The sequence below is a fragment of the Ovis aries genome, chromosome 25 (assembly GCF_016772045.2).
Source record: "Ovis aries strain OAR_USU_Benz2616 breed Rambouillet chromosome 25, ARS-UI_Ramb_v3.0, whole genome shotgun sequence".
In the NCBI taxonomy this organism is placed as follows: domain Eukaryota; kingdom Metazoa; phylum Chordata; class Mammalia; order Artiodactyla; family Bovidae; genus Ovis; species Ovis aries.
Genome location: NC_056078.1, coordinates 33,201,995 through 33,216,265, shown reverse-complemented (window position 1 = coordinate 33,216,265; position 14,271 = coordinate 33,201,995). Strand labels below are relative to the sequence as shown.

The 14,271-nt window shown below is 51.8% G+C and overlaps 1 long non-coding RNA gene across 1 annotated transcript in view; it reads right to left on the bottom strand.

Moving 5' to 3' along the window:
• Nucleotides 1-5,305, bottom strand: part of LOC121817961 (uncharacterized) — a 52,900-nt gene extending 47,595 nt beyond the window's left edge. Inside the window, exons 1-2 of the long non-coding RNA XR_006058049.2 lie at nt 5,193-5,305; nt 4,790-5,009 (exon numbers count right to left, since the gene is read on the bottom strand). This is a non-coding gene — a long non-coding RNA (uncharacterized LOC121817961). The remainder of the gene's footprint in view (nt 1-4,789; nt 5,010-5,192) is intronic.
• Nucleotides 5,306-14,271: the final 8,966 nt, after the last annotated feature.

Below are 14,271 nucleotides of genomic sequence, written 5' to 3'. Positions count from 1 at the left end.
ATCCCAGAGACAGTGATCCAGGCTGCAGAAGCAACCATCAACCATGGAGGAAGCTGTGGAACGTTCTCTTTTCAGATTGGTTAAAGGAGATAATTAAAACATCTTTCTTGCTTTCAGATATTCAGTCACTTGCACCTGGATCACTTAGAATGAGCTCTGACTGTGAGTAACAGAAAGCCCCACAATAACAGTGACTTATGCAAGACAGAAGCTTACTTCTCTTTCATATAAAAGAAATCTGAAGGTAAGCAGTCCAGAGTGACAGGGAAGCATGTAAGTCATTAAAGAGCCTAGCATCTTTTCTCTTGTTCCCCCTGACATTCTTAGCTTGTGACTACCACTCATGTGGATCAAAGATAACTGCCCGAGCTCTGGGCATCACATTTGCATTCCAGCTAGCAGTAAAATAGAGGAGAGGTGGAAGGAGGATGCACCTATCCTTTAAAAACACCTTCCAGAAGCTCTGCTGTTTATAGCCCGTGAGCTGGAATTTAGCAACATGCTTGCATCTGAGGTTGAGGACCATGTTTATTCTGCTTACTATCAGCTTAACCTAAATGAGAGATTCCACTGATGAAGAAGAAAAGAAGGATAGCTGAGAACAATAAGCAGTCCCTTCCATCCATCTGATGCCAACTAATTAATCCAGGTGATTGGCTGACACGGATGAGAAGGAACTCAGAGATCCTTCTCTGATGAAGAAGGAAGAGGACTTGGCCAAAGTAAGGGAGAAGAAGGTTCCAGACAGGAGCAACAGCTGGGACAAGGGCCAAGAAGCAAGAGAAACTTGGTACATTTGGAGAGCTTTGCAATCCCATCACTCGATGATAAAAGCAAGGTGGAGAGGCTGCCATAGGCCAAACTTTCCTATGTGGAGGAACTTGGGCTTGACTCTAAGGATAACAGAGACCCACTGGGAAGTATTTGGCAGGAAAGTGACATGACCAAGATTGCATTTTGGAAAACTCTTTCTAGTTCCAGGGTGGAGAATGCACTGGGTTGGAGGAGGGTAAATCTGGAGGCAGGAGACCCACTGGGAGGCTCCTGGAGGCCAAGAATCAGGTGATATTGGCTTGAAGCAGCCCAGGGGCAGGTCCCATCTCAGGCTGGGAGGCAGCTGAGGGATGCTGTCAGCAGTGCTACTCAGAGGGCTTGTCTGCAGCAAGATTCCCACCTTGTACTAGACCCTAAGTCAATGCACTGCTTCCCTCATTGAGAAAGTCTTACCACAAGTATTTTACACACATGCGCTTTCTGTTGTATTTGTTTTACATACTGGCGCAAGCTCCTTCCTCTGTGAACCATCAACACTGTGCAGAGCAGCACAGATCTCTGCAACCGGACCATACTTCAAACATCGCTGGTTTAAAGGCAAGAGGACCCTAAATGCCTCATGTAAGGTTGCTCTCCTCGACCAGGGAAAAGACTGGTTTCTCTGTGTCAGACGCAAACCCGGCTGCTGCTGCTAAGCCATTTCAGTCATGTCCGACTCAGTGCGACCCCACAGACGGCAGCCCACCAGGGATTCTCCAGGCAAGAACACTGGAGTGGGTTGCCATTTCCTTCTCCAAAGCATGCAAGTGAAAATTGAAAGTGAAGTCGCTCAGTCGTGTCTGACTCTTAGTGACCCCATGGACTGCAACCTACCAGGCTCCTCCGCCCATGGGATTTTCCAGGCAAGAGTACTGGAGTGGGGTGCCATTGCCTTCTCCGGATGCAAACCCTACTAATTCTTAATTGCTCTGGTGTCCATTGCCAACCCACAGCAGGTCCTTGTGTAGAGGTTCATCCTCATGTCAGCACAGACTTACCAGCAATATCCAGGCCACCACTGTATCAGTCAAGGTATCTGGGAGAGGGGCTCCGGAACCTCTAAGAGTGACTCCAAGGAGATGTGGTGTCTGGAAACCCCCACCAGGGTGTAAGGGACAGACTCTCAGAGCAGGATCTTCCAAGACAACCCAGCCTGACCTGCTCAGTGGGACAGATGGCAAATCTGACCCAAAGAGAGGCAAGTAGCCCACGGTGACAAGTAGGACCCAAGGTGACTCCAAGGATGCCAGGGCTGAGGCCAGGTATGGTCTCCAACGAACTGCCCATCTTCATGCACCGGCTCCCCCGCAATACCCAGAGCAGTGCTACCCAGGAAGAAGCCGGCACAGCTCTGCTGAACACATGGGATGCGTGTCAGACCCAAAGGGGACACCAACCCCTCACTGAGGCCCTTTGGTAGCACTAACCAAGGAGGAGGGCTGGAACATCCATGAGCCTTACTTCTAACTCCACCCTGAGAAATCAGGTCAGTGACTGGGCAACAAGCCAAGGGACATCAGAGGACAGACCAGCCACCCTCCCAGCTGGCTGACTCCTCAGTCAGAGGCCAAGGTACCCACCCCTGACCTCCCTCCCAGCCCCTCTGCTGTAGAGAAAAGCCAGTTCTGTGCACTTCCACCCTGGCCAGCTGAGCCCTCCTCTCCACACAGCTCCTGGTCTCCAGCTTCACATTTTATGTAAAGGAGATTGGGACTTGGGAGGGGTGGGTAGCCAGTGGCAGACTAGAGAGGCAGGAGAGAGGCAATGAATGAAAGTCTTTGTTTAAGAAAGGCGTGAGCTGCACGTCTGCAAGCCCAGGAGAAGCATGTCATTTTGCTGGAAATGCGATTTTCCCTAACAAGTACAGAATTCTACATGACATGTTGAAAAGTGTATCTCTTTGAGAAGCTGCTCTGTATCTCAGAGGCATCGCCAGTACAGAACAGTGTAATGTGGCAGTTGCCATGGCAACACCTCGTTTCCCATAGACAGGAAAATCAGAGTGGCTAAGTCGATTGAGAGGCCACAGATAATGCCTTGAGAACAGGCTGAGATGTAGTGAAGGCTTTCACAGCACTTGGGGTGCTATTTGGAGGTCTCAGGGCCACCTTCTATATGCTTCATGGAGAATCCCCAGGACAATGTTGAGTGCTGCCTCTTTTGTCGGGGTCTTGAGATTATAGACGATTTGCCTAAGGCCACCAGGCAAGACGATGACAGGGCCAGAATGACCAGGCCCCAACCTCCTTGGGCAAGCAATGCTCACAGCAAGGTGACACTGGTCCCCATCCTCCTTCCCACCAGCGTCCCCTTATTCCACGGCTCAGCAAAACTCTCCTCTATTGTCCTGAAGACAGTCGGTGCCCCCGGGTACCAGCTGAGTTCAGTGAAAACATTCCCCTAGCATTTCATTCCTGCATGCCCCAGGACACGTGTTCCCAGTGGGAGCTCACCCAACGCAGGGGTGGAGCCACAGTGCAGGTCATATATGCCCAAATACACCCTGGGGAGATCTTAAGCTCTGAGGCCATGGCTCCATCACCCTGGGGCTGGTGCAGTATCTTAGAAGGGGTGGATGTGCATGGGTGTGAAACCTTGAACTTACACACACACACACACGTGCGGCTGCCCATGCCCACCACTGTCATGCCTATTCTGCAACAGGTATCAGCATAAAGCAGTGTAGCCCTTGTCCCTCCCTGTGTATGCTTCTCTGAGGCTCACAGAGGGTGAGGAGGGATGCGCAGAGGGAAGCAGCCCAATCTGGAACCCATGGATGAAGCACCTGGACCCCTGCAGATTCCTGAGCGTCCAGGGTCTGACCCCGTGGCTCTCTCCACTCTCCAGCATTCCGGGCTTCCTCACTGTCTGTAGACTGTGTACACCACCCTCCTCCCTGCCCAGCTGGCAGCTCACATTGTGGGGCAGGAACAAGAAAAGCTTCCTTCCTGTTCTTTCATCTCCAAATACAAGTTAGCATGGGGGATCGGGGAGTTGAAGGTGGGGGGAGGCACAAACCCCCCTCAACTTCCCAGAGGAAAAATTTTATAAAACTGTCAGAGATGTAATAGAACTGTCAGAAGCACGGTGAAATCAGCTACACAGATTACAAAAACATATGTCAGGGACCTATTGGTTTCATGACAGTGTGAAAATCACAATTTTTCTGTCAAGATAGAAAATAGAAACAGAGAAAAACCAAGAACACTTTAGCATACACCAACTGACAGCAGCAAGTACGACCCATCCTTCGTGGGCAGAGACCCCCAGGCGCAGAAAGGAGTAACCCCAGCTCCCCCACCCCCGCCCCCACCCTGGAAAAAGCCACTCAGCCTTCTTTCTGTTCCCCGTCCCCTCCTTCTGAGAAAGTAGAACCGGTTCCTCCTGCGATCCTGACAGCCCTTCTCCGCGGCCTCACCTCCAGCTAGGGGCCTTCCTCCAATGACAGGTCTCTCAGATTCGGAGAATCCCAGTGTCCGGCTCACACGTCAGCCTGGCTGCCGGCAGTGGTAAAGCATGCCATGAACTCGGGCCTCCTTACTTTTCCCTTTGGGGGTCCAGAGAAAGCCGGTGGATCCCTGAGAGCGGGGAGGACAGTGAGGCAGGGTCTAGAGGGAAACCATGGTGCTATGAAACGCCCTCAGGTCCCTCAGCCTCCTAGCTGTGTCCTCATGCGGAGTCTTTGGGATCCTCTTTTCTCTAGATACCTTCACATCCCAGGCCGGTGTCTACTGGGGTTGCAACCAGAGTCTGGGTGGAAGCATCCTCCCCAGAGACCGCAGGAGGCGAGAGAGGTTGGCGGCCCATCAGCACGTGGACTCGGTAGACATAGCTCAGAGGACACTCTGAGATACCCTTTGTGGTCAGAGACACCAGGGTTCGAATCTCGGGCCCTGAGCCCAAGTGCCCTCGGCCAAAACGCTTAATGTCTCCTAGCCGGATCTCCTGGAACGTTCACGGAGAGGAGAGCACTTACCGTTTGATCCACGCAGAGCGTTTCGAGGAAACCAATGCGCTCTCGGATTCCCAGCAAGGGCTTGCTCCCCACCTGACCCCTTCAACAGCAGTCGATGCGCTCCGTGTCCGCAGGCCAACTTGCAGTTGGGAAAGCGTTGTACATCTAGAACTTCTCTGAGCACTTGTCCCTCTTCTGTGAAATGGAGATGGCAGCTCCACGCTCACACTTTCCCCTGAAACTGAAAAGAAGCCTCCATTTAGAACCATTTCCGGCTTACTTCCTGCTTGTATTCACCCGGACTTTGCAGAATGGAACGCGAATGGCAGTGGGCTGTGGGGTTCAACATGCTGGGGATTTATTAGGGAGACCCCCCTCCTCGTGAGAGAAAAACGCAGAAGGAGCCAGGAAAGCTGAGCCAGACCTCAGATCACAGAGCAGGTCCGACTGTGAGCCAAGACTAGAAGGAGGGCACCACGCTGGCGGAGAAGGTTGCCTCCTGGGGCGTCCCTGCTCTACTCAGCCACAGACACAGCTGTGGAGGTCAGAAAGGGAAGCACTTTCTGCTGTCCTTTCCTCATGGGCTGACCAATCTCAGCTTGCCAAGTGAGTCTCACAGCAGAGGTCCCTTCTTCCAGGCAGCCTCCTTGGATCTCTGCCCCTTCCCCCTGGGCCAAAACTTGTGAATATTGCTGAATGGTGAGGACACATAAGTGACTCAGGAGCTGGCAAGGGTATTTGAATTTGTAAGTGCCGATTCTGGAACTCCTACTTGTCCCAGTGTGAAGCCCCTTGCTCAGGGGGATAAGCAAATTCCTAGTACCAGCAAGAATGAAAGTGCCAACAGCCAGCATGTCAATAGACATCGTAGACACCCACCCTCCCTGTGCCTGAACCCAGATCCAGGATGCTGGGGTCCGTGCACTAATGTGCCAGGTCATAGGCAGGTACTGAGGACCTTTCTTAATGCCGGCTCAGGAGACAGCATCCAGGGAGTTGGCATGCCGGTCCATGAGCTGGGAGGCAGAGAAGCCAGGCATCACACCAACAGGAACACCTGGCTTATCTGCTTGACAGTCCCTGCTGGTGCCAAGGGTGAGCAGGTTACCAGCTGGCTAAGAACGCCTATCTCCTTACCCTCTTGATGGCCAGAGCCTCCCTGGGGCATCCTCAGCCCCCACACTGACCTTTCCCAGCTGTAAACAGCCTTGCCTATTTACCCTGGTGTGCTGTCCAAGGTTTGTTCTTCTCTATGTGCACAATGACATTAATTACCAGAAGGTCAGGAGGCATCAATTCTAGTCGAACCCCAATATACAGATGAGAAAACTAAGGCCCAAGAAGAGAAATGGCATTTCCTCAGAGGCATCAAAAGTTAGGAAGTCTTGGGTTCTTATCCCAGGGCCACCACAGGAGCCACTCTCCCAGAGCACCTCAACTCCACTCCTGCCAATCCCAGCTCCTTGTCTGATCCGGATCCATCCAGCCTTCATTGGCAAAGCAGCTCCTCTTCTTTCACCAAAGCCTGGAGATCCCTGAGTCCCTCCTGACAGCCTTCCCAAAGCAGAATCTCACCTCTTGGCAACTGCCTCCACCTCCTCTGGTCTCCTTCTTGCTGGGGAAGGCATCACCCAGGGAGTAGGATGTTCAGCTAATAAATATGTATGCAGGATTTTTATTACTTAATAGTTGTAAGGTTAATCGTCGTGGTGAACGCCTATATTTAATGTGTCAATGGAGCTGCAAAATGCCAAACTGAATAGCTTTAACACACATTAGTTCTACTTGTGAATCTACAAATAGGAACCTTGTCAGAAAAGTATTCAAACCAAGATCAGTATTGATTTTGGTCCTCGGGAAAGGCACTGGACTGTGACAGTTTAAAATGATAAATGTCTAGAGAATTATTTGCCCGTATTGATAAAAAGAAGCAGATATAAAGCTGACAGTCTCAGAGGCGTCACCACTGAGCAAGGGCAGCACGTGTAACATTGTCAGGGCTCTGAGCTAATCTCCCCTTTGATATGGAGAAGATCCTCTTCTGATCTGGCCCTGCCCTGAGACTGGGCTTGTCATTGCAGAGGAGGGGGCCTCTGAGTGTATTCAGTCGCTCCAGGCTCCCACCCTGACCACCCCCACCATTGTTTTGAAAGGTAGCATTCTGCAGGGACCCAAGGACCTTTCATTCCATCGCTTTCCTCCTGCTCAGCAACCTCTGTGGCTCAGAATGCAAAACTGAAGTCCCCAGCCTGGCCTCTAACTATTTTGTCCCAAATGACGCCACCTCCCTCCCAGCCTCAGTACTCAAAACTCACCCCACAGACCCACAGTGGCAGCCAGACTGGCAGATTGCAGCTCTTGTGAACCACCCCCACCCCTGCCCCAGAAGCTTGGATCAAACCATTTCTCCAACCTGGAATGAGCCTCTTATCCATTTTAGCTGTCTGAAGCCCATGCTTTCTTCCGCATAACACAACCCCACATTCTCTTCATTCTTTATTCCAGGACCACCATACTTGAGCAAGAGGGGCAACAGACCAAGATTCTCTGTTTAACCAGATTCTACTCAGGCTTTTCTGAATTATCCTCCCCATTAGACCTCAACTGCTGGATTTCTGTGTTCATCTCTGCATTATCCAGTTTTAGCAAGAATCTTGCCAAGTCAGTTTAACCAGAAACCCCCATGCTCGATATCTGATCACCCTTCACTTCTGATCAGATTCCTCATCTTCCATCATCCCCCCCCCCCACAGTGATGTCTGACCACCCTGGCCTGCCTGCAACAAGAATCCCCCAATAGATTAGTTTAGCCAGATCCCTCTCACCCCTGACGTTTCCTCTCAGCAATTTTCCATCCACTGACCCTCACCCTCCTCATAAATCCCCACTTTTCCTTGTTGCATTTGGCATTGAGCCCGATCTCTCTCCTCTACTACAAAACCTCTTTGTAGCCGCCACATCTCTGAATAAAGTCACCTTCTTTAACTGGTATCATGAATAAATGTTTCTTTAACGCTAGACCCCCAAACAGAAAGAGCATCTCTCCCTCTCAGTCTCCTTACTCTGCTGAATTTTTCTTCTGAGCCTCTTGGTGAGCCTGGTAGATATGCTTATATGTTGGTTAATTTTTATGCTCTCCCCCAGCACCTGTGAAGACACTTTCTTCATCACTGTGCAGTAGTGTCTGGCTCATGAAAGGTTTGAGATAAGTATTTATTGAGTGAATGAATGAATGAATGAATGAATGAGTCCTTTAAGAAGCCTTCCAGATAACCTTCCAGCTCAGTGATTATCTATTCCTCTCTATTCTTCAAGAGGACTCAGGATCTTTCCAGTTCTCTCAGCACCCACTCCCTGCTCAGAAACCTTTCATGGCTCCTTATGGCCTCAGACCAGGTGTGAACTCCTCCATCTGTACTGCAAAGCCATGTCCTACCATGGGACCACTTCCCGAGCCCCACCTCCTCCCTTCTTTTCTGAATCTCAGACTACTGCCCAGGACTTTGCTGCTCCCTCTCTGCAGGGCACCTTGAGACTGAGGCTTGTGGTGGCTTCATGTTGCTTTGCGGTCATAGACGGCTCCCAGTTATGCAAGCAAGGACTCGTGCTGTCCTGTCCCCACTCCAGGGTCTGGGCCAGTGCAGCAGAATCCAGCCCATGTCTGAGCGCCTCTTGTTTCACAGGGACCTTAGTCACGAGCCCAGTCACAGGCACTCATGTTCACATATGTTTCCACCAAATGGTGTGCCTGGCTGCTATTTTGAAACACCAGCTCATGGAGTCCTTTCCTTCCTGAATTTTCTGCCTTCCCTGCCCTGCCCCTTGTCTCTGTACATCCTTGCTTCACAAGAGGGTTGCTGCACAGCAGAAAGCAGAAGCTGCCTCCAGGACACCCAGGCCTTTGCTTCCTAAAGCATAAATCCATGAGAACAATGTGGGGAGTTTGCAGAGAAAGAGGAAGAACCACATTCTCAGCAAGAAGCAAGAGATCTCAGAAGATTCATGACTGGGGAAGGATTTCTTCTCAAACCCAAGGGTTTTCCCAATCTCTTGGAGGGAGGAGGGCAATGAGAATTGCTGCTCCAGCAGAGGGGCCCTGTCTGTTGCTTCCTGGCACTGCCCCCAGGGAACCAGAAAGAGCCCAGAGCACTGGCTCCATGGGGCTCAGGACCGCTGGCAGCCCCAGAAAAAAGGCCTTGACACGACTTCTGCTGGAAGGTGGCAGAAAGCAGTTTGAAGGGACCATGTAAACAGGGAAGTTCCTGGAGGGCTGGGGGGTGATCACCAGAGGGTCTTCCCCCTGATGTCTGGGCACACTGGACTGTGCCCCCACGTGGGAGGCAGAAGGAAATCAGGAAGAGCCAAGGTGAAGCATTTCTGCCAGGCCCACAGGATGAGCCATGGAGGCAGCTGTGAGCTGTAGGGAACAGGGACAGATTATCTGCTAAGCCAGCCAGGTGGTGGACAAAGATCCAAACCATGGTGTCCTCAGAGAGTGCCTAGTTTGGTGAGAGTGCCAGCTCTCTCTCAGTCTCCTTACTCTGCTGAATTTTTCTTCTGAGCCTGTTTCACTACCTGGTAAATATATTTATATGTTGGTTAATTTTTATCTTCTCCCCCAACTACCTGTGAAGACACTTTGTTGATTTCGTTCATCATTGTGCAGTAGTATCTGGCTCATGGAAGTTTCTGGGCACTCTCTGAGAACAGGAGCTGAGCTCCTCCTTCTCTGTCACTTCATACCTGTGGCAGCCAGGTGGCCAACAAGAATAGGTGTGACTCTGCCTCATCCTCAGAGCTGGCTCCCTTGCCAGCAGTTTAGGTGGAAGAGATGGTGAGTCTTATCATGAGCGCCTGAGTCCCAACTCCACTCCAGAGGAAGGCAAGGAGACAGCAGCAGTATCAGAGAAAGACAAACGGCCAAGAGTGTTCAAGTGCCAAGAGCAAGAGGTCAGCAGTGGAGAGGCTGCAGCCAGGCTCCCCTGTCGGTCCAGGCAGTTGAGAGACCCCAGGAGCAGCCCTAAACAGTTCCCAGACGCGGGCGGGTGCCCTCACCCCTTGCTTGTAATTACCCTGTGATAGATGTCGGTGTTGCTGCTAAAGGTATCTGCATGCAGGCTTTATGGTCATTTTCCAACAGCCCAGCCCTTTTAAACTCTCTTGTGGGAGCAGGTTAAGATGATTATGCAGATAGATGGACCCTGCTGCAATATTACGCCAGCGGTGGAGATGTAGGCGCTGCAAATGGGGCGCAATTACCGCTGAGAGGAGGCTGCCACCACTGGTGTGAGACAGCAGGAACCTGCGTGGGGACCTTGGGCTCTTGAGCATCACACACTCACACTTACACACACTCACTTTCACTCCAACCTCTCTAGTTAGTCTGGCTACAGTCAGACTCTGTTCCCATGGATACATGAAATGTCAGCAACGTCTGTTGGGACACCAGGAAGGCACAGGTCTGCAGGGAGGAGAGGCAGCCGGGGCCCAAGGAAGACCTATTCACAAGCTTGCTTGGCAGGGATGGGGAGAATGAAGCCAGATGCAGCAGCAGGTCCCCAAAGAGTCACCTGAAGGAACCAGCACGCTTAAGTCAAGCCCTGGGTAAGGGTGAGGTCGACACACAAGAGGGTTGATGCTGTAGTCCTGGTCACCTCCTAGAGACAGCTGCAAGGCTCTGCTTCCCTGCAGACAAAGCAAGGAGGAAGAAACACTGAAGTCCAGGCTTAATTCCACTAGATGAAAAGAAACTCCTTTTCCAGGCTCTAAGAGTGAGAGAAATGCCTCCCAATGAAGCACAATAACTAGCTTCTTAGGGATGATTCTCCTAACACCTTGCCTTCAGTATAAGCCAATGGCTGAACACCAAGGTGGAACTCAACCAGGCCATTCCACTGGGGATGAAATGGGCAGCAGGGTAGGGAACAGGCTGCAACTCAGGCGGAACACACAGCACAACCCTCCACAACCCTTCAGAAACAGCATCTTCTCCAGACTGCAGATGGTTGATAACTGTCATCGCTGAGAGGAGACAATATGCGAATACCCTATGCGCCAGTGAAGGATGGAGCCAGACCCTCTGACATCTCCAAGCAGAGAGTGTGAATCACCCGTGCAAAGCACCTGCCTCATGAGAGAGGGGCAGAACAGTGATCCTCATTAACAGTAGAGGCATCCACAAGCCTGGCTGCCCACGGCTCACCCGGAACTAAGACCACCGTGGGACGGAGGCTCTGCTGTGCTGTGAGCCCGCGTTTGGGCCAGCCCAGGATTGAGCTGAGCTGAACCCCAGGAGGAAAGGCCATGGGAAGCTGGGGTACGAGGCAGGGAAACGAGGACCAGGCTGGTGCTGTGTTTCCCATGTGGATTCCATCCCTGGGTCTGAGTACCAAAGCATAAGCCACAACCTGTGCCTTCTAAAGCTAGTCACTAGAAGCAGGTAAAAGAGATGGATTGTTTGTATGTACAGGAAGCAGAAACCTAGCACCAACTCACATCACCACCTACTACGATCAGAAGCTCTTACCGATCAAGTGCCCACTAGTGCCAGGCCTGAGAAATCTACGTTCATCCTCTCCACTCCTCACTATAAGCCCGCAAGGGATATGTAATTACCCACGTTTTACAGACAGAGATACTGAGGCTCGGACAACCAGTGTGACTTTTCCAGGGTCACCCAAGGAGGAAGGGTTCAGGCCTGGCACATCATTAGCAGAGCTGCTCAATAGACCCAAAGAATCAGCATTGGATGGCCCAGTCTTTGGAGCCAAACACATGTGGGCTCGAATCCAGTATGACTGCTTTCTTAACTGTGTGACCTTAGCGGAGTGACTTAACTGCTCTGAGCCTCCAATTCTTCATCCATAAATTGGTGTTCATTGTGCCCGTCTCCAAGAGTCATTATCAAGACTAATGAGACTGTGTACAAAGTGCAGCCAGACAGCAAACGTGCCCACTAACAGGGAGACAGTATCACCCTCCAGGGGGTAAAGGCCAATTTGTCACATGTACCTCTGGATCCACTGCATCTGGAAAGACCTGGCTCTGAATAAGTAGCTGTGGAATGAATGTGGGCTTTCTCCCCCTGCCTTGAAAAGCAGCATACGCTCATAGAACACGTGAGAAGTGGAAACGCATTTTTAAAATGTCATGCCTAAGTCCCACCTCCGAACAAAATAATTGCTGTTCTGCTTCTCCTTTTAGGTAAATCGTTTGAGTCTTATGAATTCCTCACCTCCCAGTCAAGTTTTCTGCCGCTCAGATTTCAGCCAAAGACTCCCCAAACTGAGCCAGGGGCCATCCTGATGCTCAGGTGCAGTCCCACATGAGCCCGTGTGAATTAGGACGGAAAGAAGGCTGCTTCTTCCTCAGCCCTGCCTGGTCTCCACTGACGACCATCCCTCAGCCCTGCTGCAGTCAAGACAAAAGGCTCCTCCCCTCAGGAATGGTGGCCATTCAAGGTGGCCCAAACTTTCAGGATTGGGGCTTTAGAGCTGCCACTGTGTGAAGAAAGTGGCCAATCAGATCCTTCAAAACAGAAGTGCTGGGGTAGAGGGAGGGGTTGCTTAACCAGCTCCCCTGAAGATGCTTCTTAGAAGTGGTCCTGGTGCCCAGCGTGGTCAACATACACGGCCCTTCGTGACCTGGTCCCTGCCTGTCCCTCACTGCTTCCTGTCATCTCCTTGGTGCTCCAGTCACACCAGACATCTGAACAAGGTCCCAGACAGTCAGCCTCCTTTTCATGTTTATTCCCTCAACATAAACGGTTCTTCTCCTGTTCATCTTCTAAGATCCCATTCAGGCATCATCTCTTCCAAGCCAGGAAGCTTCCCATAAGCCTCAAAGTTGGAGAGGTGGCCCTGTCCTGGGTCCCCTCACTCTCCCGCTTGCCTGCATCTCACGGTCACAGACTGGTCACTTGTCAGAGCAGGAGCACCTGGAGGGCATGGAATGGTGTTGGTGACGCTTAGACGGTTCTGCCACCTCTCAGTGGGCACAGGAAGCTCTCCAGCCCCAGTTCCTTAAAGACAGTTCTATACCTCCCAGTATCCAGGATTGAGACTGGGAGAGTCAGGCTCCCTGAATGCGCAGGGCAGGAAGGGAGAGAGGACATTAAGTAGAGAATAATAGGTGAGTTAATAATAGGATGCTGACCGGGACTTGCCCATGGGTCTGGGGTTGACTGCTCGGGCCCATGAAGGGAATAAAGGAGGACCAGTAACACCATACAGAGAAAGCTTATTGACAAGCAGAGCTAGCCAGCTCCCCACAGGACCACCACCAGTCACCCTCCCCTTCTTCCCACTCTGCCCGACATCCAGGAGCCTCAGAGAGGGGGATGGGAACTGCTGAGGCCCTTGGTGTGTGAAGAAACAGAATCTTCTCCTCCCAGCCCAGGGGGAGAAAGACCTCCAGGATTTCATTCTTGGGGACAGGAATGCCTGCCAGAAAAGGAGACTGCCATCCTGCCCTCTGCCAGATGCTGGCGGAATGCAGAAATCTGAATCATGGGATTGGGGGCAGTCCTTGAAGGGCTTCAAATATGCCCCGTGGAATCCAAGGCCAGCGTGAACATGGAAAGTGATGACATTTGTCCAGCATTGGCGGCAGAGGCCTGTGCTTGCCAAGGGACCAGGGCTTAGAGGGCTAGGAAGATGGGGGATCGCTGACCTCATCCTGGGTTTCCCAAATACCGAAGAACACAGAAGAGGGCCTCCGGGTACCACACACATGAGCACAGAGGTTCAAAGACAGGGTCATGGGCTGCTTGGATGGCTGCCACCCAGATGAGGCCCCTCCTGCCCAGGCAAGGAGAGATAGAAGAGTGGACCTCTTGTGGCTGGAGAGGGAGGCTCCAATGGCCCTTCCGGGAAGCATATCAGGGATGGAGGGGGCTAGGGTAATCTGGACGGCCCCTGAGGAATTCAGACCACCTACCCTGAGACCACCTCTGGAACAGGAGACCACCACGGGAGATGCTGACATACAGCAAGGAGGCGGAGTTTATGGATCTGAAGCAGACCTGTCCATCTCACTGATAGGAGATGAACGAAGCAGGGAGGTCTCATACCTCCCCTCCGAGAGATGGGAGACACGGGAGCAGGAAGGGTTGCAGATGAAAAGATGGTTCCTCCCTTCCACTCAAGGAGAGAGCTTTGACACAGCTCTGAGACTGATGTTTCAGACCAGGCCAGAGGAGGTTCTAACAACTGGAAGTGACCAGAGGTCGTGTTACTCCCCATGACACCATAAGGCACAGAAAGAGATACAGCAAAGGAGGGGGCGGGAGCAAAAGAAAGCCATGGAATGACTCCACTCCACGGAGCTGGGGTCCTTCACTGAACTGGTGGTAGGAGGCAGAAAGGGAGGAGGGGCGAGGGGAGTCACAGAAAAGGAAAGGAAGAAGGAAAGGCGGACTTGACGTCGGAAGCCAAGACCAGGAAGCTGGTACCTGGGCATCTCCATCCTGCCAGCCTTCTTGCCACTGCTGAAACTAAACTTCT